The 27,684-nt window shown below is 44.5% G+C and overlaps 1 pseudogene across 1 annotated transcript; it reads right to left on the bottom strand.

The window, feature by feature from the left end:
- Positions 1-145: 145 nt before the first annotated feature.
- On the bottom strand, positions 146-26,490 carry LOC309452671 (alpha-2-macroglobulin-like protein 1; annotated as a pseudogene). The gene is made up of 33 exons: positions 26,423-26,490; positions 25,577-25,790; positions 23,897-24,041; positions 23,185-23,237; positions 22,844-22,864; positions 22,164-22,322; positions 21,465-21,543; positions 20,972-21,086; positions 20,426-20,447; positions 18,646-18,755; positions 17,695-17,847; positions 16,244-16,477; positions 15,322-15,387; positions 14,686-14,831; positions 14,017-14,163; positions 12,642-12,809; positions 11,256-11,359; positions 10,594-10,702; positions 10,274-10,499; positions 9,942-10,068; positions 9,680-9,801; positions 9,455-9,506; positions 9,076-9,159; positions 8,295-8,470; positions 7,003-7,084; positions 6,749-6,905; positions 5,300-5,374; positions 4,387-4,540; positions 2,667-2,707; positions 2,158-2,226; positions 1,804-1,906; positions 579-620; positions 146-171 (listed from the first exon to the last, which is right to left on the bottom strand). The product of its transcript is annotated as an alpha-2-macroglobulin-like protein 1 (transcript).
- Between the last annotated feature and the right edge of the window lie 1,194 nt (positions 26,491-27,684).

The following is a 27,684-nucleotide window of genomic DNA, read 5'->3' as shown; positions in this document are numbered from 1 at the left end:
ACTACTGTGTATCAAACCAGGTTTCACACAGAAACTTGGAGCACGGATCAAAGATGCATCCAACACAGCAGAGAAGAGCCAGAGCAATGAAGTTTTCCTTATGGAAACAGGAAATTCAGGTTATTGATTCCAGAGACAGGGCATTCTAGTAGGAACTCTTCTTCGAGACATCTGCAGAAATAAAGAGCAAGAAAAGGCAAAGTGCCTGATGAATTTTTAGGAAGAAATCTAAGGACTAACAAATCTGAGGGGATGAGTTGCAACATCTTTTTGTCATTGACATAGGCATTTCCAGTTGCATTCATATTTGGGATGCTGTGAAGACTCTACAATGAAAGGAGTGCATGGAAATGGAATAAAGACAGATCCTTTTAACTTTCCATGGCATGCTCAAGCCTTGGTCTGCACTGAGATTATACCTGGGCTGGAAACTGTGCCCAGAACTAGTACAGTAGATCCTACTTCAACCTGCAGTCCAGGAAGGCTCTGCATCATCTAGGTGGGCTGCTTTGCTTGCTTACCACCAGTCCTCTGCTCTGTTTCATCTGTTCCTGCCTTGGAAGCCTTTTAACACTAACCTGAACTGCAAGGAAAAACATATTCTCTTACTGTGCGGTCATCTGTAGAAAAAAAAAAAAAAAAAAGAGAAAGGGTGGTGAGCGACAGAACTGCATGGTAGGGTAATGCCAAACTACTTTCTCTTTAATGTAACCATCCTAGTACCTAAATTTTTTACTCTTCAGATGACGTCTACAGTGGGTCAGACCAATGGTCTGTGCCCCCCAACATGTGTCCCATACAGCTGTAAAAGACTCTTTTTTGCATTGTGATACCTTCTAATGCAAGGACATTTTTGTAAATAGAGAACATTTCAGTAATGTATCCTGATAGCCTTGATTTTTTTACTGATAATTAGAACTCTTGTGTCGGATAACAGTTTTTAAAGTGTGAATCCTAAGCACAAAAATTCTTGTATAGGATGTAATAGCAAAAAGAGACCATATTAGGTGAAAATATTTAGCTCTGTAAAGGCTGGACTGAGATGTCTCCTCCTCTCTTGACATGGCGTGGAAGGGGGAACAAGAATGGAATTCAGTATACAACATGTAGGTCTGTGGTGCTTCTTTATAAATCTCCAGTTGTAGTTTTTTCCATTTTGTTCTCGATTTATTTTTTTTTAATGATTCTTAATGTTCTATCCAGGGGTTTGGCTCATAGTGAGCACAAAATAATCAGAGAGGCTCACAATGATTCCACGATATCTCTCTTCTGTGTGCTAATAGTTAATTTAGAGCTTTAAGTGGTAAGAAATTCTCTTCCTATTATCCTCTGAGACATGGCAGCACCCAATGGATGGTAGGATTATTACACAACACATGCAAAGCATAGAACTAAATTCTGCCTTCTGATGGATAAGGGTGACAGTAATAATAATTTTAAATAAATGCCTAAGTATTTTCAAGAGAGCTAAGAACCAGAAGAAGACATGGTAAATTGACAGGGAAGATTTATTTCCACAGAGAGATAGCTTCAAGCTAAAGGAAGTAAAAAAACCCAGTCATTTTGAACACTTGCACACCACAACATAATCATAGTGCCAGGCAGTCTTGTCTCAATAATAGAAAAGCAAGTTCTTGAACTTCTACTTGAATGTAGAAGTTTTATACAGAGAAAACTCAAGCTTGGAGTTGCAGGAAGAAGTGCACTGGAATAAGGGAGATCAGGAAACAAGGGGCATAGACAGAACTGTTTCTCGGTGAGGGGTATAACAGTTACTCTTTGCCTATGCTAGTGAAATCTCACCTGGTTTGTAGTAGTCATAGACATGCACTGTTGCTGCTTTCAGATTCTGCACTTCAACATCTTGTTGAACTGAGATGTTAAGCTTCAGAGAAGTCTTACCCCGCTGGAGACAAGAAGTGAGCAGAAAAATGCACTGGCCATGTCAAAATCACATACATACCAACTTTATTCCCTCTGCACCAGAGATTTCTTTCTCTACCTTTCCAAATTCTTCCACTCTCTTCCTCTTTTGCCAAAATTTTAGCCTGCTTGGCCACCCTAGAGATTGGTATTTCTGATCTCTGAGAGACCCAACACAAAGTGCTGCAGTTGCTTACTATTCCAATGGGCAGCTCCCTGTGGTCTTCCTCTTACCTTTTCCAAGTAGATTGTGACTTTGTCTGGTTTTATCTCTGTCTTTTTCACCAAGGATATCTTCTCCTGCTGTGAAGGGAGACAATAGATGTGCTTTGGTTATCATCAGCTCATTGGCCTTCCCTGTTGTCTCACATGAAGTTTGCTATTTGTCAGTGAACCACGGCTGACTGAAGCACTAAGCTGAGTCAGGGGAAGCCCTGCATTCCCCAGCTATAATGGCATTGAGTTTGTTGTGAGCACACAGAGGCTTAGAAAATACTTTTTCTGAGGTTTGGAACAAGTGTCCTTGAGAAATATTCCTAATTTCAGCACTTGTAGCAATATTCAGGGCTATGTCCCCAAGCTACAGCATTTTTGCTGTTTCTGCATTTGCCTATCACAGTCTAACAGGGCTCCCTGTACTGAAAAGCTCTGGGACTCATTTCCAGTAAGTTTTATCTATTGTACAAGAATTGGTCACTCTTGGAGGGAGATTTGCTGGCAGGCTACCAGAGGAGCAAAACTACCCAACTTATTTTGTTGGCATCCTCACTATGCAGTGCATAGACTGGGAGAATTTAAGATAGACCTGGGTTCCCACTTATGGTCCAAGCTTACAGGCTCTGAACACATCTGAGTTTGGTTGAATGTTTTGCTGTGGGGTCTAACCAAAATTCAGCTAAGAACTTTATTGTGCCAGTGTAGGCACCTGCTGTGATGGTACGAATGTGAAAACCTGAAATGCTTTTAAATTACAAGTCAGTCACAAAATCACTTATTTGCATAAAACTAGCATAAAGACTGTAGAATTTAGCTCGGTGACTCTATGGACTGGTCTTACTTCATTATGTTTATCAAAATGGAAGATTTTAGTGTGAGGGATTTGTGATTTGTTACTTCCAAGGTGACATAAGCAGAACAATTTTTTCATGAAGTGGTAGAAGGTGCCTTGGAGATGCAGCTACAGATGACCCACAGATTAACCTTGATTCTTTAAAAAGCATCAAACTCCTGCTTGAGATCCAACAGTAATCCTGTTAGTGAGGCTAACAGAATCCCAGCCATGAGGCCATGGAATGTGTATCTCTAGTCAGCAGAAGATAATCCTCTTTGGCAGAGATTCTCCAGAGGCCAACTGGCTTCAGCTGGTGGCCATAGTCACATCCTCAGACTCAGCAGACAGAATATAGACACACTTAAATATGTAGAACACCTTTCCCTCACAACTCCATTGCTCTTGCCAAGTAATTGCTAACTATTATCAGTGGAAGCAAGAACCAAAGAAAACTGTCACCTGCCATATGCAGTTTGTAGTGCTCCATGCCCTAGGGCCTTGAGGGGACATTTTCCATGGTGCTTAGTAAGTTAGAAGCATCAGACTGATTGGACATCAGTGAGGGTATGCTCCAGTCACTTGTTCCATACCTGGTTTCTCAGTGGCAACTATGAGAAAATATTGAACTCAGTGTGTGCAGTTCTATTCCTTCCAGTTTGCCCAAAGCCACCCTGTGAAGCCAGCTGGGCAACTTGAGTGTCAGTGCAGTGAACTGCACTGGTAGCTTGTCAGGCTGAAAAATCCTTTCCCTTTTTTCTTCTGTGTTATTTTTCAGTCCCCAATTTAGTTCACCATACTACCCGAGGAACAGATGTGGAGAAGAGCTTGCTTAAGCTATGTCAGGTAAAGTTGTTAACCAATTGTTTAACCATAGGCTTAGGTGCTTTTGAAATCCCCTCACTGGAATCCTCATTCAGGATAGAAGCCCATTATTTTCTAAGTTAAAGAGACTAAAAGAAAAACCGAGCTCAGTAGAACGATAATAAAGATGCATCCACCCAAGGACCCTTGAGCTGTGTAGAGTAGCAGTTGGGGTCAAAAGGTTTGAACTCTGCAAAGAAATGTCCTGATCAGTAGCTGAATGGACATGGTGAGGCAAGTTTCCTCTGCAAGGTCTCTTGTACTATGTATGAATTGCTGAAGAATGACACGAACACCACAACTCAATTGCGTACTTTGACCACACAAACTAAGCATGGATTACCTCTGCTGCTTTGACTAGAAATTGTTTCATGGGTCAGAAAAAACTAGAGACTTTCACAGTTTCAATAAAATATGATTTTTCTGATGCAAAAGCCAACCTGAGAATAGTTAAATTTCCCAAACTTTTGCAATTAAGTCCTACAGGTACCAGGTCTTAAATACAGTCATTATCTCTAGAACCCAAAATCTTCTGAAGACCAACAACCTACCAGTTTCCTTGTCTAACATATCCAGGAGCTGCTCTCTCATCTCCATGTCCTTTCTCAGTGTGAAGACATAAGCCATCAAGGTCTTGACATAAAGGCTTGTCTTATCAAGTGTTACATTCTTGAGGCAATGTAAGGCATTATCCAGCATGGTGTCCTGCAAAAGGAATCCAAACCCAGTGAATTTCCCCTGACCGCTTTTTATTGTGAAAGTCTATCCCTAACCCTCAAGTACCCCAGCTACATCTTTGATGTATTTCACTGCTGTATTTCTTGCAGGGATGTGGAATGTGAAGTAGGGCAGACAATGTGTCACTTGTTGCGGGTTGAAAATAAAGATGTGACTGGGCGGATCACTGGGGTGGAGAATCCAGCCATACATAGTAAGTGTCTGGTAACACACCAGCTCAGAACTGTCAGATCTGCATGCTGTGGGTCTCAGCTCATGAGAGGGCACAACATTGTTTTCAGAACTGTAGCAGTAAGGCTGGAATATCAGCCCATCCTGGCTAGAGCAGTCTACACTTGACTTGAAGATCATGGCTTTTATTTCTAGTGTGAAGGAGCGGGGTTTCATACCTGAAAGGTGGTCTTTTCTTTCTCCTTTAGCTATGTTGATCAGTTTAATGAAAACTATTGCCTCTCCCTGCAGTCCCTGAGACATTTTCAGAGACAATTGTTTCTACTGAGATCATTTGGGAATGGCAGATGCTCTGCTTTTCTGCAAATTGGGCCGTTTATATTAAAAAAATCCTTAGAGAGTTAAAAATTTCCCTTGAGCTTAGGGTGTACAAAGGTGGGACGTGACAGAACCTTTCAATAATTCAAGCTGGGTACTCCGTGAAACCACAGACCTGGGGAGGAATGAAGGGTGGAGCATGCTCCCAAGCCCTGCAAGAGTAATGATGTGACTTACATTCTTCTCCAGATGAAGTTCCACCAATGCAGCAGTGATATAGGCTGTTAATGAGATCGCATCATCCACACCACCCTGCAAGGCACATGGACATCAGAAAGAGACAAAACCAACCAGCCGAGCCTGTCATCATATAGCCACTGAAACATCCTATGAATGGTATATCTGAGAGAGTACAGTGGCATGCCTCTGGGCATTCCTGGACATGTGGGGACTGAAGAAAGCCCTACAGGCTCACTTACTGAATATCATGAAAGTCTGGTATTGGGGGCAGCCTGAGAGCCATATTGTACATGCAGCCTAGATGTGCCTTCTTGTAGAAGGGCATGAAGCAAACTTTTAAGCTGTTTATTTTATCAGCGATTGGACACCAGAACAAATTTTTATGGTGCACGGTTTGCATACAAAAAAGCAATGCATGTTTATACACAATTCAGCTGACTGTGAGATGCTACAAGAGCTTCTTTTCCCATAAGAGAACATTAATTCTTGGGGGAGTTCTGCTTGAATCCTCAGACGTGAGACAAGACTAGATCTAAAATGAGCAGAGGAATTTGGGCTGAGACACTGAGAAGCATAGTTGACAACTGAATAGCAGAAACTTTGAACTGTAAGGGGTGAGTGGGAAACCTATTACCAAAAAAATTCTGTTCAAATAGAAAGCCCAAGCTAAGAAATTCATGAAAGTCAGACAAGGATGAACAGCCTACATGTATACTCTGTTTTTATTTTGTATTGCATCAAATTTTTATGAAAAAAAAAAAAGTGTAAGCCTTTGCTTTGCTGAAATAGCAGCCTGATTTCTTTTGTAAACCTGCCTTGTACTTAATATGGGTGACTTTACAGTCTGACCACTCTGGATTATTCTTGCCTTTACAAAGACAATGAACTCAAGTATTGCCACACTGCATGCACACTGTTTGGTACCTGAGTACTAGGGCATGTTCACCAAAAGTTTGGTGCATTTCCAGCTACACTGCAGGGATCATTTTGGGGCTGCCAGGCTCTAGGAGAAGTCGTATTTGGTGGGCAATAGAGGTGCAACTGTGTCTTCAGATAATCCCATATTAGAGCGCATAGTCAGGCCAATCTGGAGAGTATTGTGCATCATAAGGCATGAGATAAGGGAGAATCCAAACAGTGTAATCTAGACAAGCACTAAAATATAAAAATATTATCCCTCTGCCTCTGAAATGCCTTGGCACAATTAGCCATGGTGCCTTTTGACTAGAGTAAAAATGAAGAAAACCTAGCAGACATTAAAACCTCACACAGAAGAAATGCCTGCTGCTTTAGGTCATGCTTTTTCATTCTACCCTGGGTAGATGCCTTGGTTGTGCTAGACCATGGGGACATTGTTTTGTGCTACTGTGCAGAGTGAAAGAGCCTAAGGAAGCAACCCTGTGCCCCACACTGTGTTCCCCCCACTCCCATGTTTGGCAGCTATACCTTCAAGTCATTGTTGAAGAGCTTCCCCACACTACGGAAGAAGCCAGTGGGCAGTTGGTGCTTCTGCAGCCAGAGCAGAGCATTGTGCACGTGATCCTGACTGATGTAAATGTAAGAACTGGCTTATCCAAAGGACCTGGCTACAAACACTGTCAGCCTGTGGACAAAGCATAAAGAAATTCCATGTCACAGCTAGGAGATGAACCAGAAAGGACAATAGGTTTGGGAGGATGGTACAAATTTTGGTCACTCACCATGTATTGCCCTGGTTGTCAGATTTCCCAAAGGCACTGTAGGAGCCATCATCATGTTTGTAGAGCAGCTGAGGCTGGTAACCTATGAAGACAGATGCCAGGACACAATTCTTAGTGTGTGAGGGCCTGTAGCATCTCAAGCCATATCTTTGCTGCGGGAAAAGGCTTCACAGCATGAGACTTCATTAGGTCCACAGTCAGAGACTTTGAGGCAAACCTACCAAACACAATTCCCTGTGCATCCCACAGCATCAGCCTGACAAGAAGCAATTGCACAGTGTCACTGATGTGCACTATGTGGCTGCTCTGCATTACTAGCGCTGCTACGTGCAAGTACTGTGAGTGTCTGTCCTGCTGGTTTTGCAGAACAGTGACATATTCACCATGTTGTATCTCCCCATGCCCCAGGGAACCCTCAAAAGCACCATGTTGTGAATGAAAAGATCTGCAGGAGTGAGGAGAAAGGGATTTCATAGAGGGGACCAATATGAAAACGTGTTTGTTGTTCAGCACTGCAGCTAGCCCTGGTGGGACTCCTGAAAGCACTTTTTATGGGATGTACAGAAAGGAGCAAGCCCTGCCTTTAAGCTCTGAGGGCAGAACACCGTCCCCATCTGTTTGGCCTTCCTCAGCCCCCCACATGACCTCACTGTTCACCCTCCATGTCACCCCTCTGCTGCCAGCATTCCCCTGGGTAGGATCACCTCTCCCAGATATGTGTCCCAACTTGCAGTACAAGAGAGAAAAGGGGAAGGAGAGGGAGTAAAATCCTATCTATAGGAGGCTGCTGAGCTTGCAGTGTAGCAGGCTAAGGGAACTGGCAGGCCATAATGTGAGGAACATTGCAAAATGAGCCACAGACAAAGGCACTGTATTAAATTCAGATTATATCGGACTGATCTGACACAACCCCACAATATGTGCCCTAAAACTGAGGGAAACACTAAGCTACCAAACTCCTATCTCCTCGCAAAGGCCACGCTTTATCCCAATTAATAGCAGCTGATGCCCTGTTTCCACAAGGGATTTCTGTCTCCCTCAAACCCATAAGGGAACAAACCATAATCACCGCGTAATGATGGAGATTGTTAATTACCCACACCCTCCTCAGAAAAGCAGGTTTAATACTTCGATAAAGGCAGAGTCCTGCTTCCTCAGAAACATGTTTCCCTTCCATTAGACATCTCCCTTATTCTCTATGATATCTTCCTTTCTCACAGCTCTGGCAATGCTCCCACCAGACCAGTGCCCCACATTGATTTTGCAGCAGAAGGTAGAAGAACAATGTTTACCTGTTCTCAGGAATTTAAGTGCTTTTTCTTCAATTTCTGGGTGCAGTTGTTTAGTCTTTTTCAGGTACTGGAGTATGAAGATGTTTGGTGCAAACTGAACCATGTATTGCTCACCACAGCCAAAGGGCATCATTAGCAGATGGTCTAAATTTTGAGTGCTGGGCCCATGATGTCCCCTTAATTTTGAAGTGGAAGGGCGGGAGAAATGGAAAGCACAGACATTCAGTAGTATGAAAATAAGGGACTGCTGCCTTCTCTAAACTCTACTGGGGTTCCAGAAAAGAGACGGCCCCTCACTGAACAGAGATGATTAAGATTTCTGCTGATCTCTCCCAGATTAGACCAGCATAAAAAAGAGAAGACATCATGGTTCTGGAAGGGGGTGGAAATGTGAAGATAAGGGCACCTGAAGAAAGGTGAAGAGAGATGTCATTCCCGAGGGAAAATAATTACAGAGGCAAACTAGGTGAAAATCTGCAGGGATGGTTTTGGTTTGCTTAGGTGGGTGGCAATGACAGATATCAGAGAGGATACCCCATTTTGTGCCTTCTTGTCCAGTTACTTGAGGGTCACCCAGGATCATTCCTTATGAGAAGTTTCCTTATGAGAAAGCAAAATACTGACAGATACTGAAAAAGATTACTTGATCCACATTTCTGAGGCCAACATCACACTCCTTACAGTTTATCTTGTGAGGAAATGGGTCAATGCATCATTAAGGGCAAAGCATTGTGCAAGCTCTTCCCACTATGGACCCAAGGACAGGGAAAGCCTTTCTCACCAATCACAGAGAAAGTGGCTCAGTCAGATCCCTCCAGCACTTCTGCAGGCAGCATCAGGGAGAACTCTTCAGAAACAGTGTTATCTGAGGAAGGCAGAACCCAGAAATTTATCTCATTGAAGAAGTATCACACACAAATGTAACATCCGAAGGAGATCCAGGTGAGGATGAAACTTGCAAACAAGTGCCTCAATGCAGGAAATTTCGCCAGGTAGAAGACAAACATGAACAAACTATCGTGGTTGTTCTCCCAGGCAGGGATGATGCCACTAGCACTTGCTCTCAAACAAATTCCCACCATCCCTGGTTATTTGCAGTACCACTACCCCTTCCATCCTACTCTCATGATCAGTAACAGTCAGAGATTTTTGCCTCATACCTGCAGCACAGAGAAAGGCATTATGGGTCTTCTCTTGTAGGACACCTCCTGGCTGCAGATGGAGAAAGACTAGTTCAGATAGAGAAGCTAGGAAAATAAGTCACCATGCCTTTGCAGGCCTATCTGCTTCTGAGAAGGGACTAAACTTCCTCTTAGCATCTTGTTAACTGCCTCAGGGGATGATCAGCTGTCCCCAGGTGTTCTCCACCCTGAGGTCTGACTAACCTTCAAAAGCAGAGGTTTTATCACTGTGTCTCTCTCCCCTTGCAAAGGTGTCACAGCAATCCTGTTACCACAGAGATTGTGTGAATCTTCTGCCACGCTGCTCACAGTGACATTCACTTTGCCTGCAGGGAGCACAGGGGCACATTGCTGAGCACTCACAGCAAGCAGCTCTGTATACAAGCATAGGGACCAGAGATGCAGAGGCAGGCAAATTCCACCTCTCTTCCTGCTAGCTGCCACACATCCCTCTGCTCAACCTCACCCAGTCTGGTGACTGTCACGTTCCACTCAAAGGTTTTTGCTTCGTTAGCACAGAGGCAGCTGGTGAACTGGCACTCTGGACAGGCATCCACCTTTAGTTCTGGAGTCTCTGTGAGAGTGGTGCGCACCTGAGTGTGGTGGGGTGTAAAGGCACACATTAGCATAGTGTTAGTACCATGTGCTGTTAAAAGGAGCAAACACCATGAGTCATAAAGTGTGAGGCTGTGCTTTATGGCCCAGATGCCAGTAGTTAGAGCTCCTGGGAAGCTCATAGTTTGGCTTTGGGCTCAAGTTGTTGCTCTGGCAGCGGTATGTAACTGAGGGAATGCTCACCTGGATACAGTCCTTGAGGTAGTTGAAGACAGTAGCTTTTAGACTGAAAGTCTCTCCTTGAATCAGAGAATATGGCAGTGACAGATCTACAAAGAAAGGCTAGAAGACCTTAAGAGTGGTCAGAGGAGACAACCCAAATCCAGTATCAGCAACACAGAAGGTGTTGACATTCCATTCTGTGATGGTGTCGGGTACAGCAACTTGGAGAGATGCTTGCCCATCATCTCTACAGCAGGAAGAGAGAGAGAGAAACTTGCTCAGAAGCAATCAGAAGTCTCCAGGGGTCTCTCTGGGGAAGGCAGGTAGAGGCCGTTACCAACCCGACAGAGACCAAATCCCAAATCCAGGTCTCTGGGAAAAGTGTCCGTGGTCTTGTCTTCCTTGTGTTATCAGAGTGAGGTACAGAATCATTATGGCCAACATGATTTTCTGCAGAAAAGCAAGTGATACCTCAGAAAACAGTATATGTAGCTTACAGGTGAAATTAGTTCGTCATTCACAGGCAGTTTAACACAAACCGTAAATGCTTTGTGACACAGAACAAGAGTGGACAGAGCTGGCTTTTCAGTGAGAATCTGGCACAGTGTCTGTGTCTTTGACAGATTTAAGGAGGCAGAGTTGGATTGAATTTAGCCTGAGACTCAGTCTGACAGATCCAGCAAATTTGGTTTGGATCCAGGGGGAGACAGCATCCTCAAATGGAGTTGCACTCTTTTAAATAATCTGTGAAAGTGCTGGTGGAGAGCACACTACATTTTCTGTGAAGAATGCAGAACACCAGGATAGCCAATAAAGCACAGATATTTGAGCTTTTATCTGTGATTTATAAATCATGTCCATTGAACTGGACACAAGCTTTGATCCTCTCATACACAAACAAGAAACACAGTAGGATGGAAGTCAGCTGTCTCAGCTGCAGGCTGGCCAGAATTGTAAGAAGAGAGCCCCTTCAGTCAAGGAGATGGACATGTCTGTTCCTTACCAAAAACAGTCTTTTCCAATATACTTCTTTTTCTCAAAGCCTGGTTTCATACAGGAAACTGGTTTCTTGATTCTAGTATTGGTTAATATTTTCATGCTCAATATCTGGGAAAACAGTTAAGAGAGTAAATCAATGACAAAAAGGAACGAGAACTGTTGAAAATATCTCATGATAGCAGGTGTCATAAGGGGGCTGGTGGTAGCTGAAACTTTCTAAAATGCTGCTTGTTTATATAGGTATGCAAAGACTTACAGGCTCAGACTCTGGTCAGTACATAAAGAATGGAAACAAGCTTCTGAAGAATACTGAGGCCAGTCATTACTTCTCATAAATGTCAACTTCATATGCCTAACCTTAACAATGAGCCAGAGCCAAACACTGTATATCCTGTGAAAAACTTAGGAGAAAAAAAATTCCAGGCTCTGTACAATTTTGGAATGGAAAGATCTGACTGGCTGTTCACATAAAACTGTTCTTACACAAGTTAGTACCAGTCCTGGCTTAGAAAACAGAGAGGGAACCAGACCAGAACATAGTATGGATTCTGGTTTTGTCTGAATGAGACTCAGAGTCTCAGGGCCTGTACTGCACAAAGTGGAAATACCGGATTGAATGCGCCTTCATGTGCATGGACTGAGAAGAAGACACCACCCCACCAAAAGAATACACATGATCCTGTGAGCAATCCTTGCTATGATTTAATGGTATACAGGTCACTGAGAGCTCTTCTGCTTTCTTGAAGTGCCAAAACCCTTCATGGACAGTATGGGTCCTCACTGTTTCTGTGGAGGGTGTACATGCCTATGGACTTAAGTTACAGGCTCCTCTTCCATTTGAGCTTGCCTAGCTGTTCCCTGTTTAACCACGCAGGTCTCCTGGCTCCCTTCCTTGACTTCCTACGTGTCGGGATGCTCTGATCTTGAGCTTGGAAGAATGCTAGTTTTTGAATGCTAACCAACAGTCTTGGGCACCTTTAACTTCAAGTACCCTTTCCCATGGGATTTCCCCTAGCAATTGCTTGAAAAGGCCAAAGTTTGCCCTACTAAAGTCCAGGGCTGTGATTCTGCATGGTATTCTATTCCTGCCACATGAGATCCTGAACTCCAGCATCTCATGGTCACTGCAACCAAGGCAGCCCTTAACCTTTACTACTTCAACCAGACCCTCCTTGTTAGTGAGAATGAGATCCAGCAGCGCTCCTCTCCTAGTCGGCTCATCCACCACACCAATCAGTGTGGCTACACAGACAAACAAGGCACAAATTACTTGTAGCAATCAAAATCAGGGCAGCTGAAGTGTTCTAAGAGTGACTTATTGTACGCATTCAGGATGGCATACTGGCAACTGCTGGCTCAGGAAAAGTTTGGTGCAAGTGCAGAGACTCACCTTAAACAGATTAAAGACATCAGCATCACTTTGGTACCATGGTGCTGCCATCTTTTTGTGAAGACTGGACTGCTGGGGCAGACAAGGGTATGCCTCAAAGTCTTCCAGGTGATAAGGGAACCCTCGTCCTCCAATCATAAAGCTGTCATCAAAGATCTCCTTATACAAGTGCAATGGAAAAATGGAGATCTTCATAAGGAACTGGCCAACAAGCATGAGTATGGGTCTAATATTTGGATTGTAGCTCTCAATTATATTTCATAAAGCTTTGCAGTTAAGGAAGTTAGCACTGGCCCAGCTTATACCAAGGGACATGAAGCCCAAGGAGTGGATGTAGGCAAGTAGCTTTTAGTTTGCAGACTTTCACCTCTTACATTTCAAGCCTTTTAACTCTAGGATGCAAGATTAGGATAAAGCACGTTATTCAGCTGGAGCTCAAGGCACTGGCACATCTGACTTACATATTTAATGATTACAACTTTCTATACCTGTTAGTAGATGATGCAAGTGTTCTGCCCTAGAACAGCATTCCTGTAAAATGGAACACCAGATCACATTGTGGGTCCCATCTTCAGGTGCAGCAAGTCTCCCTGGATTTGGTGAAGCTTCTTTGTAACAAACTGACCTGCTATAACTTAACTTACAACTTTGCATAAGGCATATACATGTATATTGTCTTCGATATACATTGTAGAATTATGTTAGAATTTTCAGTACTTCCAGTATTTTTGTTCTATGTCTTAAATTCTTTCCTCTGAAACACGACTGCTTTAAGATAAGTTTCTTCAATCTTTCTAGATTCTCAGAATGCACCTGGGTGCCAACAAGATCCTGACCCCTGACCACTTTTCACCAGCCACTGTGTGTGCTGGGTGCTGTCCCCTAGCTATTCTTTTCTAAAGAACTCCTCAGCTGCTCAGCCTGATCTGCCATAGGGTTATAATCCAGCAATATTTGGGGCAGAGGGATAGGAGGACCCTACTGGGACAAATTCAGTTTCAGAGGTTTAGTCCCACTGCCAGGTGGAAGATGGAGGACTAGAGAAACAGGTGGATGGAAGGAAAGCTGCTAAGCACTCTCCCTCCAAGCAGAAAGCACCAGCACCTCTTTGAAGCTGCTCTCCCCACCCAACCCTGCAGTGCCATGCAGCATCCACCACTCCCCAGGCAGAGGCCCACAGTGCATGGCTGTTGCATGAGGAAAATGATCACCACATAACTGCTCATAAGAGGCTGAGGAGGGCGAATGTCAGGGCAGCCACCTAACACTGCAGCGATGTCCTGAGGCAGACTGTGGGCTTCTTCTCACCAACGCATCGCATGGAGACAGAAGGCAGGTGAACACTAGGAAGTTGGTCACAGCAGGCAGCGCTCACTGTGTTTGCTATTAGGGTATTGTCCTTCTTCAGGAGGACACTCTTGTCAACAGCTTGGACAGAGCACAGGGATCCCAGAACAGCCTTGAGGTTCAGACTGACTTTTGACCCTGGGACTTTCTCCTTCTGTGAGAAGTCCAGTGCCACCTGCAAAAGAAAAGACAGGGTCAGGGGGCATACTTTTGGAGGGTGTGGCCCTGTGACTCTTAGGTGTCTGGCCACCAGAGGGAAGGACAGCGAATAAGGGAAGAGGGCTCAGATGCTGAAACAGGTCGTTCTGGAAACCCATTGGGAAGGTTACAGGGGCTACTCTGCGTATAGACCAGCTAGAATTCCCCTTCCACCACACAGCCTCCACCCTCTGATCCAGAACTACCACAGGAAGATAAGCAGGCAGGCTTCTCTTCTGTGTTAGGGACAACATGAGGGGCAGTGTGCTCCCAAGTCAGTCACGGGGAATGGGAAGAGAAACCAGCCAGTGTTGGGGAGGGCAGGACTAGGAATTTAGGAAAGAAGTTTTCTTGTTCTGTTTCACAGCCAAAAGTAATGGGCATCTGGTTTGGTATGTATCCAGTTTACACCACTTAGCTGAGGATAAAACATGACCAGGAACCACAGCAGTCCAGAGCACATCAACGATGCTATCACACTCCTTGTGTTTCTACTCACCCTGTGTCTAAAGCACTTTTCTACTTGAAACTCTTCCATGTCAGCCACCACCTCTCCATACAATAAGACTGCATACAGTAGAAGCTTGATGTCAGGCAGGAAGTCATTGCCAATAGTCAGAGTCAATGAGAAGGAGCCCTGCAGATCTGCACAAGATAGCAGCAAGGAAGAGAGGGGAAGCATTCAGTTGAATCGACTCATTGGGGTATGACACAAAATAAGAACAAAAAGAGGGAATTTAATAATTTCTACCTGCAGATCAGAATATTCCACACAGATACTGTCATAGATAAACAATAAAACCAGGATACTGGCCACTTCTTTGGTTCAATGTTGGCAAAAATATTCTTCTTCCCTACTGTACCTTAAATAAACAGGCAAGATACACATTCCAAAGGTACAAGCTAATGGCAGAGTCATAAGATTGGATAGTAGATGAATTAGACAAGGCAGGAGGACAGTCACCTGAAGGACACTGAACTGATATGAGTGGAGATTTTGTTGGTCTAATGAGGTGGACCACCACTAAGAATTCAGTTGAATAGCTCCCACCTTGGATAACACCTGCAGAGGTTGCCACTGGATAGCAGTAACACTTTTCTTGAGTGTGTTATGAGGCACTTAATGCATTTCTACTCACTCATGCTGGAGAATTGGCACCTGCTTCTCTCCATTGAAAAGGATCTTGCCTTTTGCTATAGCCTGAAGAACAAAGAGAGGAGCCATTTAAAGGGCCTGAATTCTGACAGCATGAGGAGAGTGGGAAAAAACAAGAGAAGAGAGAAGGACATCAGACATTTTTTCACAGAAGCTTCTCTGGCAGGCCATGACTTGCAGAGCTCTGCAGAAGAGGTGGTGATAGCATAGCTTGGAAGGGACTTGAGAGGTATTGGTTAGGCAATAAGAAGACATGGCCACTTATGAAGGCAGAGGTACATCTGAAGGTAAGAGCGGCTGCTCTTAAGCTCTAGTGAACTCTGATCTTCACTATACCAAGATACAGTACTTTTTAACCATATGAATGAGCCTAGTTCAGTAACCACGATACTCATAACCTCTCAGCTAGGCTGTAGTCACACTCTTGCTTTGGACTTACTGATTACATACCTCTGGAGTCCATCAAGGCCCTGTGCAATTTCAAGCCTTTTCCTGTAAAGATACAGGCCAGGGAAGGTCAGCTGCTCCAGAGACTGTCTTCTGAGTTCACAGACAGATTGCCCCAGACACACATGGAGGTTTAGAGCATACCTGCTGGGCAGAAACCAGGTTAGCCCTCCACTGCCACCCATGTGAACGTAATAGAAAGTAGGGTGAATGGCAGGCAATCACCCAGGCTTAGGTCAAGGTACTCCTAACAAAGCAAAGCAGCTGGGGGCTAGGAGCAGGTCCAGGAACTGGAAAACAGCAGTATGTTTGGGCAGAACAGAACTCACATACTGACTTATACTGGCTTGGGAGCAGCTTACCCTTTCCCATGAGTAACTATGTGCTATGTGAAAAGGGTAAAATACCAGCAAGCATAGTCTTGCCCTGAGATTCAGTTGTCTTCTGTGCTCACGAAGTAGTAGAAATTGATGTGGTCTGCTTCAGAGCTGAGTTTATTCTGGTCAAGGATATAATCCACTTGCACTTCTTGCTCTTGATCACAAGGCATCACATCATTCCTGGCCTTGATCTCAAGGAAGCTGTTGCTCTCAGAGTAGAAAGGTTTCAGCCAGTGGAAGCTGTCCTCAACTCCTGTGTAGCTTTCAGAAGAATCCTGCTCATTGTCTTTTCCAAGGTTGTAGGTAGCCTTCAGAGCACAAAAACATGAGTTGGCAATCAGTATCAAGTGACACAAAGGAGCTTTTACACCTGCTGAAGCAGAAAAGTTATTACCTGAGCTGACAGCAGACCATGCATCTGTATGCTTAAAATATTCTTTTGTTTAAATGTTATTTTAAAGTCTCTTATGAGACTTTCTCTTACAAAGTTTTAGTAAAAATCTAAGTCTAGTAGATCTACCTAAAGTCTCAATTTTCCTCCTTTATGTTTCCATGGGTGTACACCCCACTCCAGCACAGCACCCCTATTTTCAATTTGTTTTTCTGGTCAAATACCCTGAAGCACAAGAGGCACTAAACCAACTTTTGTGTGGTGAAGCTCTACTTCTCTGAAGATAATTTAGGACTCTGTGGACAATAGCTGTGGGCCTAGGAACAAGAACTAGAGCCTGTCCCCAGGCTCCCTGAGGACAGATATCTACATCCCAGATTACAGAACCTCTGATCACCAAATCCTGCCCAATCAAAATTAGGGAACCTTACCCTGGATAGACTGGAGTCTCAGGAAAAAACATCTGGAACAATAGTCCTAGTCTCTGAGAAACAGGTGGCAATAAGGAGATTGTACTCTTTGGGCGTGAATCCCACATAAGCTGCAGGTATGCAGGTAGTGGGAAGATGGGTGGAGTGCCAGGCTGATAACAATGAGCTCTAACTGTAGGATCAGAAGCTGTGAGGAGAAGCAGCCAAGTGCTTCAAGGTCTGGTATTGAAAGGGAGGTCAAGAGCAGCTGCCTGACAAGCTGAGCCTGGACAAGCTGTGTGTTGCTGCAGGGTGAGGGCAGCCACTAGAAGTGGAGTTCAATGGAGACAGGTGTCAACTGCCAGTTCTGCTGAGCCACCTCCAGCATATGTCCCAGAATGGATAAAGGGGAGATTTCCTCCAAGGAAGTGTTCAGATTAACAAATGTTTTTAGTGAAGTCAAAGGAACATGAGGGAGGATACAAAAGATCACGCTCAAGCTCAGGACAGCACAGCATCTTTGGTGATCATCTGGCTGAACTGTTGCCAATTTCCAGTTTCCCTGAGGAGATGGCACTGGAGAGTAGAGATGCTTCTACAGATAAAGTGAAATGAGATTGGGAGCCAGAAGACCGTGCTCCAAAACCTCATATTTCTTCCACTTTCCGTCTGTTTCCTCGGTCTACCTTCACTTTATCTTTCTTCTTCTGTGGCTGATGCTCACCTTCAGAGAAACCAGTGTGCTGTTCCAGCTGGTGGTATCCAGTGAGAAGTGGACTTCCCCATTCTCATCTGTGAGGAATGACAGGTGTGTCTCCTCATCATTGACATCAACTGGTTCATTACTGAGGGGAGACTCACTACTGTGGCAGAACACCTGCGAAGAAGGGGAAGAAGTTAATACCCTGTTGTGTCACACTCTGAGGCACTACCAGTGCTTAACATTAATAATTTCTATCATTAGGCTTCCTCAGCCCTTCCAGCTTTCAGATAGGTGGGAAAGATCCAAATAAAAGTGAAATAAACACACAAAACCAGTGATGTGCAGCTGTTAAGGTCTAGAAATAAATGGTAGTGCAGTCAAATAAGACACCTATATTGGAAGAAAAAAGGTGCTTTCCTCAGATCCTGGGCTTTTTCTTGGACAATGCTGAAGGATCCTTGTCAATCAGAAACAGCCTTGTCTCTAGCAACTTAACTTATCTGTTGCTTGCTCTCCGTCATGCTGGGGTTAGTACTAGCCCAGATGAAAGTCTTTCTAGCCCCAGTGGGACAGCAGTCCTAGCATCACCAAGGGGACTTGAGTCAGAAATGATTGTGAACAGATATACAAGGCTTTAGTGATTTCTGCCAAGTCACCATGAGCATTTGTCTGAAGGGAATGTTATTTCCATGCTGATGGAACCCCTAGCCCATATTGCCTTAAATTGTACAGACTAGTTTCAGGAGCTGTTCCTGGGGAAGCCTCCAGTCATTGCAGCTGGCCTCAAAATTCCTGTCCAGGGAATATACGAGGTTAGGATGGGCGGAAGAAATTGCTTCTACAGGATGCTTAACTCACAGTTGTAGTTTACCAGCAGAGCTGCACTTACTTTCCTAGAGACTGTTGCTTTCTGCCTACAGAAGTTTAGATCTAGGATGTATTCTCAGCAGACAAGGAATCTGCGAGCATTACCTTCCCTGTGTATGGTAGTCCACGTTTGTAGAATGGATGGAGGTTGATAAACTCTATAGACTTTGTTCTCATTGCAATAGGAATTACAACCACTTCCTTAGCCTCTACTCCTGGGTAGAGAGATGAGAAATCTGTTAAACCCCAGCATTGCTCTTCGGAAAGCAGAAGACAAAAAGGTGCTTCAATGCTAACTGCATATATAACTTCTAAATTTAGGAGAGAAAATACATTCTTCTAGGCTATGATTCCCTCAGCCTTTCTGGGCCCTCTGCTTCATGACATGATGCGTCGTACCTATAAGTACTTACTTATCTTTATTTAAGATAAACTAGATGACTGTTTAATTATGGACAGCTACACTGTAGATGCCTAAAAGTGGCCTGAGGGACCTCACCCACAGTGTGATAGTTTGAACAATGGACGCCTCCAGTTGCCAGAGCTAGGTGCACATTAACACTGATACTGAAAAACTGCCTTCTTATAGTCAATATTGTGTCAGACTAAAAGGGAAAAGGATTCCTCACAGCAGCAGTGTGCATAAAGCAGCCCTGCCTCAGGTTTAGGAAAAGAGAGGACAAGAGGCTACAGGTAGGGACTGCCTGTCAGGATTGTGCACTGTGATTAGCAAGGACTGCAAGGGCTTGTTGCAAACTTCACCATAGCTAGCCAAGGCTTTGCAACTGGCTGAGGAACAACCTGGTGTTCAGGCAATCACAAAAAATTTATACATGTGTTAGTGGAGATGAAGGGCGGAGAGGATTAGGAAATCTGGTAATAATAGATGGAAGAGGTATTATACTAGAATAGAGACCAACATCATGCCAGAAGACTTGGGAACCATCAAGTTACTGTTTTCAAAAGGAATTCAACTGCTGCAGAATGGCCAAAACCAAAGAAGTTGCCTGCAATGAAGAGAATGCTTCACATATTCCTGTTCCATCTTCCACCTTTTTTCCTATGACAACTATGTAGCTGTCAGTCCTCTAATTTCAGAGCCTTTGTCTTCACTGTGAAAGTAGCGCAGCCATTCTTGATTTTCTGCAGAAACAGAGATATGAACAGAGAGAAAGAGCATGATGTGGAGGAAGATGAACTGTTCCGTAGGTGCTGGGCAAACCTAAAGAAGTATTTCCAAAAACTTGTGGAGTAGATGGAAGTTCAAAAACCTGTAATTGCAGAAACTTATTATGGATACCTTAGCCAGAGAAGAAAATTAATGCACTTGGATTAAACAGTCACCAAAAAAGTGGCAGAAAAGCAAATCACATAAGAGTTAATTATGTCACAAACTCAAGAGACTGCATTAAGCCCAGATCCTGCAGCTGACGGAGTGTGAATGTCTTTACCTGAGCTAAAGGTAATCTCCTCCCTGAAACCATATGGCCCTGATGAATAAAGCCCAAGAGTGTGACTTTCCAGTCATGACCATCTCTGTGATGTGGCCGTGTTTAACCTGGGCAGCCAGCCACTTACAAATTCAAGAGCGTTCTCAAGCACTAAGGCAGAGACTGGATACAGCCAGTCTGCCAGAGAGACAAGGTGGACAAAGTATTTGTAGTTGTGCCTGTTAAGTTCACTACAGAACCTTGCAGGGCTTTTTACATACCATGTGAGAGGCAGCTGGCATTCAGGTAGTGTTTTGCACAGCTACGATTGTACAGAATTCCAGCTGGAGATATTTTGCTACTGGCTGCTCTTTAAAAGATGCAGAGATCAGCTGGATTTTTGTATTTTGCTTTGTTGCTGGCTGGTCTGACATTTAGAAATATTTTCTTCTGACTTTCAGGCTGAAAGAACTGCATCTGAAAGCCGGGGAAAAAACAAGTGTGGAGCTTAACCACAAACATATAATGAACACAAACATGCAGAAAGTGTAACCAGCATTGGACATAATCTCAGATGGGACCCTAGCAAGCTTAAGGTGATCCATTAAGTGTATGGATACAGCAAGAAACAGGGCATTAAGGCACAGACCATTTGATGCTCTGATACCTGTTTATTGGTGGGAGTGGTCACAGGACTGAATAGATCAGTGGTCTGATTGCATACAATGTGATACAGACCCTTGGGAAAGACCCCAGGCATCATTACTTACACAGAGCTTACAACTTCTTCTGATACGCTGAGTCACAAATAGTCAGCTAGAGCAGGAATTCAAGCAACAGAGTCACAGGAAGAGGAATCAATGATCTGATCAGGTCCAGCAAGTGGGAAGACACCAGACGAAACAGGTTAGTACGCATCAGAGCTGCATCAAGGCATGTTAAAGGAACAGACATACATTTCCAGCAGGTTATACTTCCCACTCTCCTATTCGTTCACCTACCGAACATGTTTTATTTCTCACATTAGTAGAACTTGATAAATTGTATTCCAAGAAGTGGGTTAGTATGACAAAAGTAATATCTGTTTTCCCTTGAACGGGCTTTCTGTAGGTATACCTGTGTCAAAGGGGAGAAACATTTGCCTGAAGACTGGCTGCCTCAGTAGACATATTGATCCAGGCTACCCTCCACCCTCACTGGGCGGAAGTGGAGCCTAGGAGAGCTTTGTACTTTGGTTTGCTCAGGAACTTCAGCTTGTTCCTTAAGATCAGTTTTCATCCCTCTCCACCCACTATACCCAGAATCTTCAGTGTCCTTCAGCCTCACAGTAAATGACCAGGTGCAAGAAGGAGCCCATTCCAGGGAGTGATCTGTCTCCCTGAGCCACAGGGTAATGCAAGAGCATCATACTGGAAGGCCACTTCTCAGCCATAGACAATCTGGAGGTGATTGTGGAGTCAGAGGCCAGAGATCACAGCTGTGTCATGTACTTACTTGCCACAGACAGTCAGCTGAAATTCCTCATCCACTGTAGTGATAAATGGAGGGTGCTCAATATTTATTTCAATTTTTTTCAGCACTGCATGAAAGAGAGGAAGGTGAGGATGGAGAGGGAAGAAAGCAATACTGAGTATGAACACTGACTGTAAGTTCTGTTGTAGCTGCAGTCCAGGTGGGGGTGAAGACAGTAATGTCCCCAGTTATTCATCACCATGCTGCAATAGGGGTTACTCCCTTCAGCCACACCACCCTCTATCTGCTACTACAATTGCACATGGGGCTGCTTTCCACTCCAGCTCAGTCAAGCACAAACCTTTTAAATGGCACAGGGTTTGTCCTTACGTATCTGAATGGGACTAAGATGTGGTGCTGCTTCCTATTGTATTAATAGCAGCTGATTGGAGTGGATAGTAAACCTGGCTTAGAAGAGGGTAACAATGAGCAGCAGAAAGTGCTCATTACAGGGCTCAGAAACAGCTAGAATGAGATGTCAGACCACAGCCTCTCCTTTGTACCCTATGCAGCTGCAGAACCACCAGCCCAGTCTGAGGTGTGTGCACAGACCAATCCATCCCTGTCCCCAGCCTGCTGTTATCCCAGGGCAAAAGGTCTGATGAAAATGGCCTCATCTCCCTGTTCTCTTCTCCCGCTACCCACACTGCTTTTCCTTCACCTCTGTTGTTCAAGTCTCACCATATTCAGCAACACTGAAGTTTTTTTTAGCCATGTCTTATTGCACCAAGATGGTATACTCCCCAAGGGGTGCTTCAGAGGCCAGGGGTAGGATAGATCCACAATGCCATTTCTTGACTGTACATTCAGCCACTCAGCAATACGGTTATATTCAGGATCCTATTTGGGCAAGGACATGCAGAGCCATTAAGTCACACTGGGAGCATGGGTACCCGGCAGGTCCAGCCGTACCCGGGCACAAGAAGGCACTACAAGGGCTTACCCATGCCCCAGTAGAGAGGTTGCCAGACCACCAGGTGAGATTCCTTCTCCTCCCTCCAAGGGTACTTTTACTGTACTTTTGAATTGCAAAGGCTGCCAAGAACAGTCAAGCTACTGTGAAGTGGTAACACCATAACACTGTGGGAAGGAGAAGCAGCTGTGCTTACTCTTGTGCCTTGTGCTCTGTGCAGTCAAGGTGTTGGGAAAAGGTTCATTACTGCCGTGTCTCTAGCTCAGCTGTGTGCATCACAGGCGTGCTGGCTTGAATGAAGACCCCAGGCTGACAAGGTAGAAAAGACACCAGCTGAACCATTAACATGACCTTATGAGGTTGCATTTGTGGCTCAACTCTGTCCAGGAGTGAAAGGGCACAGCAGAAGAGACAGACATCTGACTTCGGTCATTTCTTTGACACTTACCTGTAGCCATATCCGGGAATACTGTAAAAACAAGAGAAACACAAGCTCAGTTTTGTATAGAGCAAGACACCCACACAAATCAGTATTAATATCACTGCCTGATGTGGGCCCCGGCCAAAAATTTCTGTGCCATCCAGACCCCACACTAGGTTTCCTTCTTTCTCTCTGCTAGCTTACACTGTAGTCTTTCTCCAAGGGACGAGTGGATGAGTGGATTCCCTTTCAAAGATCATTTGTTCGTATGGTTTAACAGGCATGAAGAGAGATGTCTCTTTCATGAGCCTCTTGATGTGTCTCATGCTAAGGCTCCTACTTCTAGAAAAGCACAAGGTGATACTCACCTCTTTTTTAATAACGTTAAGGTCATCATCAAGGTTCACAATTCGAAATTTCACTGGAGATATAAAGAAAATGATTGTAAATCATTCTGGCTGCGACGTATCCTTGCACAAATCTGCTTCTCTTTTTCTGTGCTTCAGTATTCATGTCTCTCTGTTTACCTCAGAGGTATTCAGGTCTTTCCTCAAACAGCCCTCCCCAGCATCTCCCACCCCAGAGGACTCTGTGTGGAAGGTTTATATGCAGCTGCAGGATGTAGAAACTCACTACCTTTACCTGGAAAGATTACAATGATGTGTTAAACACCGGGGTCAGTCTGATGGCAGCCTGTTCGTGTTGTGAAGACACTGGAGTAACTCTGTATTTCTAGAGCTCGAAACTGTCACTGTAGGCTTTACTCAAATATGGACAACAGTCTTTAAAATACAAGAGACTTTCCAGTGTTCTAGAGAGTCCTGACTTTCCTTTTAGGTCTCACTAAAAATACTTCACCAAAACAAGACCCAGGAGCAGCAGGCTGGGCATTTGGTGCAGCACGGCTCAGAGGGGAACATCCTGATGCATACTGTTCCTGGAAACATCTGATAATAGAGATCTGCTGTCTTCCATCTCCAACAAGCTTATCTTGCCGTACTTGGTAAAGTCTTCCCCTCAGATGTGGCTGCTACCTTGACCCTTCTTTCCACATTTCCATATATCACCTTCTTGCCTTACCTGTTTCTCCTGGTTTGTAAAAGCCCTTGTCTGTCTCTATCAGAATTACATTCTTCTGGGGCTCGACCAGAACTTTCTTGCGACCCTCAAAGAGCACATTGTCCCTGCTGTGGATCAGGACATTCAGAAAACACACCACATTTGGCTGTCAGGTTAAAAAAAACACAAACTGCTTGACATTACCAGTAGCATGAAGGAGAAACAGAGGCACCTATTCTACCAAAATCTCCAACTTCCCTCTCTTCCCTTCCCCTCCTTTAATATAGGTCTCTCCTTCCCCTAGTCATTGTCTGTGCTCTCCAGCTTCCTCATTCTCTTTTCTCTGCCTTTCCCCTTGTCATGTTTGCCATTCTCCACATTTCTTTCTCCCTTTTACTATCTTTCCCACCCTGCACCTCCAACATCTCAGATGCAGGAGAGTCTGAAGCCATCTAGTTTGTATGAGGAGAAGCAACCAAGAGAGATATCTTACGTGTGATGTGGCATAATTTCTTTTCCTGGGAATGAACTCTGGCACCTAGGTTGATAGATACAAGGAAATGGAAAACAAATTTGTCAGAGAGTTTGAATCTTATCCCAGATATGAGACATCATCTAATTAAAATATCCCCAAGCTTCAGAGTCCAAATTCCACTTTACAATTCTATTTCTAACCTGCTTGAAATTATAGGAAGAGGAAGCAGTCACTGCCTGTCATTCATAAACTAGGAGTGAACCAACTGATATGTAATTCTCTCACTTCGTGTAAATGTAAGATTTTTATGAAATCAGGCAAAACCAGGACATCTCAGTATCAGAAAGACTGAGCTCACCAGGAGAAAGGTTCTTTTCGCTAACAGCAGACTTCCTTGGCTTTCCAGAGACAGGACTTAATCTCTATTAAGGACTGGCAACAAAGAGTTAATAATTGTCTTGTTGATGCAAGAACCAGAAGTGACTAAAGCCCCTCCTTGAGTTCTGCTGAATCTGCAGAACAGTCAGGGCATAGACACAGTGACTTTGTACAGTGCTAAGAAAGAAAGGGGCAGTTTGTAGACCCTCAGCACCAGACACATTCCCATGGCACTCCAGAAATGTAACTGAAGTTCCTGTAGTCGTGCCCCAGCCTCAGTGTGTCTAGTTAAGCTAACTAGAACAGCAAAGTTGCAATGACAGAAATTAAAGCCACCCAAGAAGTATTCAGACTGCCTAGGTGAAATTCAGTTGATTGTGGGTTCAGCACCATCACCACCCATCACAGTTAAATTAAAGCAAACTCAATGTCTATGCAGGCTGAAACCACACCTTGCAATATAGATGCAGCTTTAGAGTAGAATGGTCCTCTTGGAGCTGGAGGGCCAGGCTTCTGAGGAAGCAAGTATTGAAAGAATGTATTACCAATGCATTGACTTGCACTGTGATATACAAGCATTTTTAGGGAGTAAACACTGATTAAACTGAAAGTCAATGTTTTCCAACAGGTTTTAAGTAGAATGAAATGGACTGATAAAAATCAAAAGAACAGGTTTTTATCTACACAGTAGAGGTTTCCTACTTTGCTAGGCTCCAGGACACTGCTGTATTTTACCTGGCACTGGTGGGGAAATACACTCAACCTGCTTGCAAGCCATGGCAAAGCAAAAGACAGTGTATCCAGAGAAGTGCTGGGCTCCTGTCTGAAGTGAAGGTGAGAGCACCCACTGCCAAATGAGTAGCCACAGCTATGCTTGTCTGGAAGGTGATGCACTGAAAAATGCCTGGCTTCTCCACATCCTGTTCCACCAGTGTGTGATTCTGTGTTGTCACCTCCAAGGTGATAGCCATGTGGACAGCCTCAGTCAAGGAGCTGAGATTAATGCACAGCTTCTCTTCTTGGGAATGCTGAATGACAGCAGGGAATATCACCATATAGTGACTAGAAGAGAGCAGATGTTCAAAAACAACTCAGAGGCTGAGGTGGACAGGCCAGAATCCATCTCTGCTCCTTTCCATTAAGAGGTAGACCAGGGTCAGAAATATCTGGTGACCTGCAGTGAAGAAACTATAGTGAACCTCCCTTTCCATGCCAGAAAGAAACAACATGCCCAGTATGGAACTAGAGAGCTCCTGATATTTGTCTGTCACCACTTTGTCACCAGCCAGGACACAGCCTCTCAGTGTACGATACTCCAACTGCAAGTACACAGAGCAAGGCTGTGTGAGGAATGAAGCCAAAGACTCAGTGGCTGAGGCATAAGGCTTCAGTCCTCACACCAGATTTCACCTCCCACCAGCAGAGGATGAACAGAGGCAAAACATGTGACTTCTGTAGCTTTGTGGTGTGTGCAATGCCATGCCTGCACAAGCAAACATCAGGGGCTTCACCTGCAGTGGCGCTTGACACTCAGCACTCCAGAGGGACTCAGGAGCTGCTTCTGCTGAGCTTCCCTGAGAACAATGCCCCCACCGTTCAGCTCTGTGATGCTAAACAGTGCAACACCTCAGCACCACCCTTCAATGACAGTCCATTCCACCAAGCCCCCCAAAATCAAAAGAAGATAATCTCATGGTTCCAGGCTTGCTGCAGCTGCAACTGGGAATAGGGCCAGGGCCAAGAGGAGCACTGGTGCTCCCATTGCTTGGGCTGGGACAGACAGCTGACTAGATCCACACTGGAGAAGCCAACTGCCTGTACTGATGGGCTGGAGCAATCCTAAATACCCCCCTTCAGATGCTTCTAAGTCCAAAGAGTGAGTGAGTGAGTTAGTATATGGAGATAGTATCTCTTCCAGGCTAATGACATTAGCTAATATTTACTTGCTTCCAACAGCAGAGTGAAGGCCACACAGCCCAGTTCTCCACCCATGTCTACATTCAGATGGTATTCCAGGCCATGGAGTGCCAGAGCACTGGTGTGGCGATGAGGGATGGGTGACCTCAAACCCAGGCTGAAGGGAACTTAGGAGAAAAACTTATGTCAGCTGCAGCTGGTCTGGATGCTGGCTGTAGCATCTGATGAGAGCCAAAGCTGCACACCAGCTACTGTCCTGTGCTTGTACAAAGCATCATCAGTACTCTGTGTGATTACTCTCCTTCATTAGTGATCTTCCTTTCATTCAGTATTTAGTCAGAGCTTGGAGTAAAAGCCTTTCAATTCACCTCCATTCACTACCTCTGTCCACCCATCCATCCCAGCCACACCTGATCCTCTGGAGTACAGAACCTTTTCCATGGCCGCTCCTACCACCCACTGCCAACACCACTTGTAGCTCCACTATCTTTCCAAATAAAGCAAGACATTTTAAGTCCCAACATATTTTAGCAAATCTCTACTTTACATCCTCCCACGCCAGATGTTTTAGTCTTCTAACAGCTTCCTCCAGCCATAAGGTAGTTCTACACTGATGCCAGCACCCATCTCCTCCAGACTCTTCTCAGGCACTGTGACCTTGTATTTCCATTTCCTGAGTGCCAACAGCGAAGCGAAGCGAAGCGAAGCGAAGCGAAGTGAAGTGAAGTGAACAGGGCTTGGACATATTTGCCCTCTACTTACAACCTCATTTGACGGTGGGTGTCCCCACCCTGCCCTGGCCCCAGCTTTGTTTTTGCAGAGCATAACCAAAGGTACACAATATGGAGTGAATTTGCCATCCACCCACTCTTTGCTCCCAGCTGAAGCAATCCCCTGGATTTACTTTGGCACAGTCACCATATGTGTGCTTAGCATCCACCCTCTTTGTACACAGTTCAATATAATAGGAGCACACCAGCCTTTAACCTAGCACTGTCATTGCAGATAATCTGCAAGTTTAAAGCACTGTATGTCACTG

The sequence above is a fragment of the Streptopelia decaocto genome (genome assembly GCF_964273445.1).
Source record: "Streptopelia decaocto genome assembly, chromosome: 1".
NCBI lineage: Eukaryota > Metazoa > Chordata > Aves > Columbiformes > Columbidae > Streptopelia > Streptopelia decaocto.
This window is presented reverse-complemented; position numbering and strand designations above follow the sequence as displayed.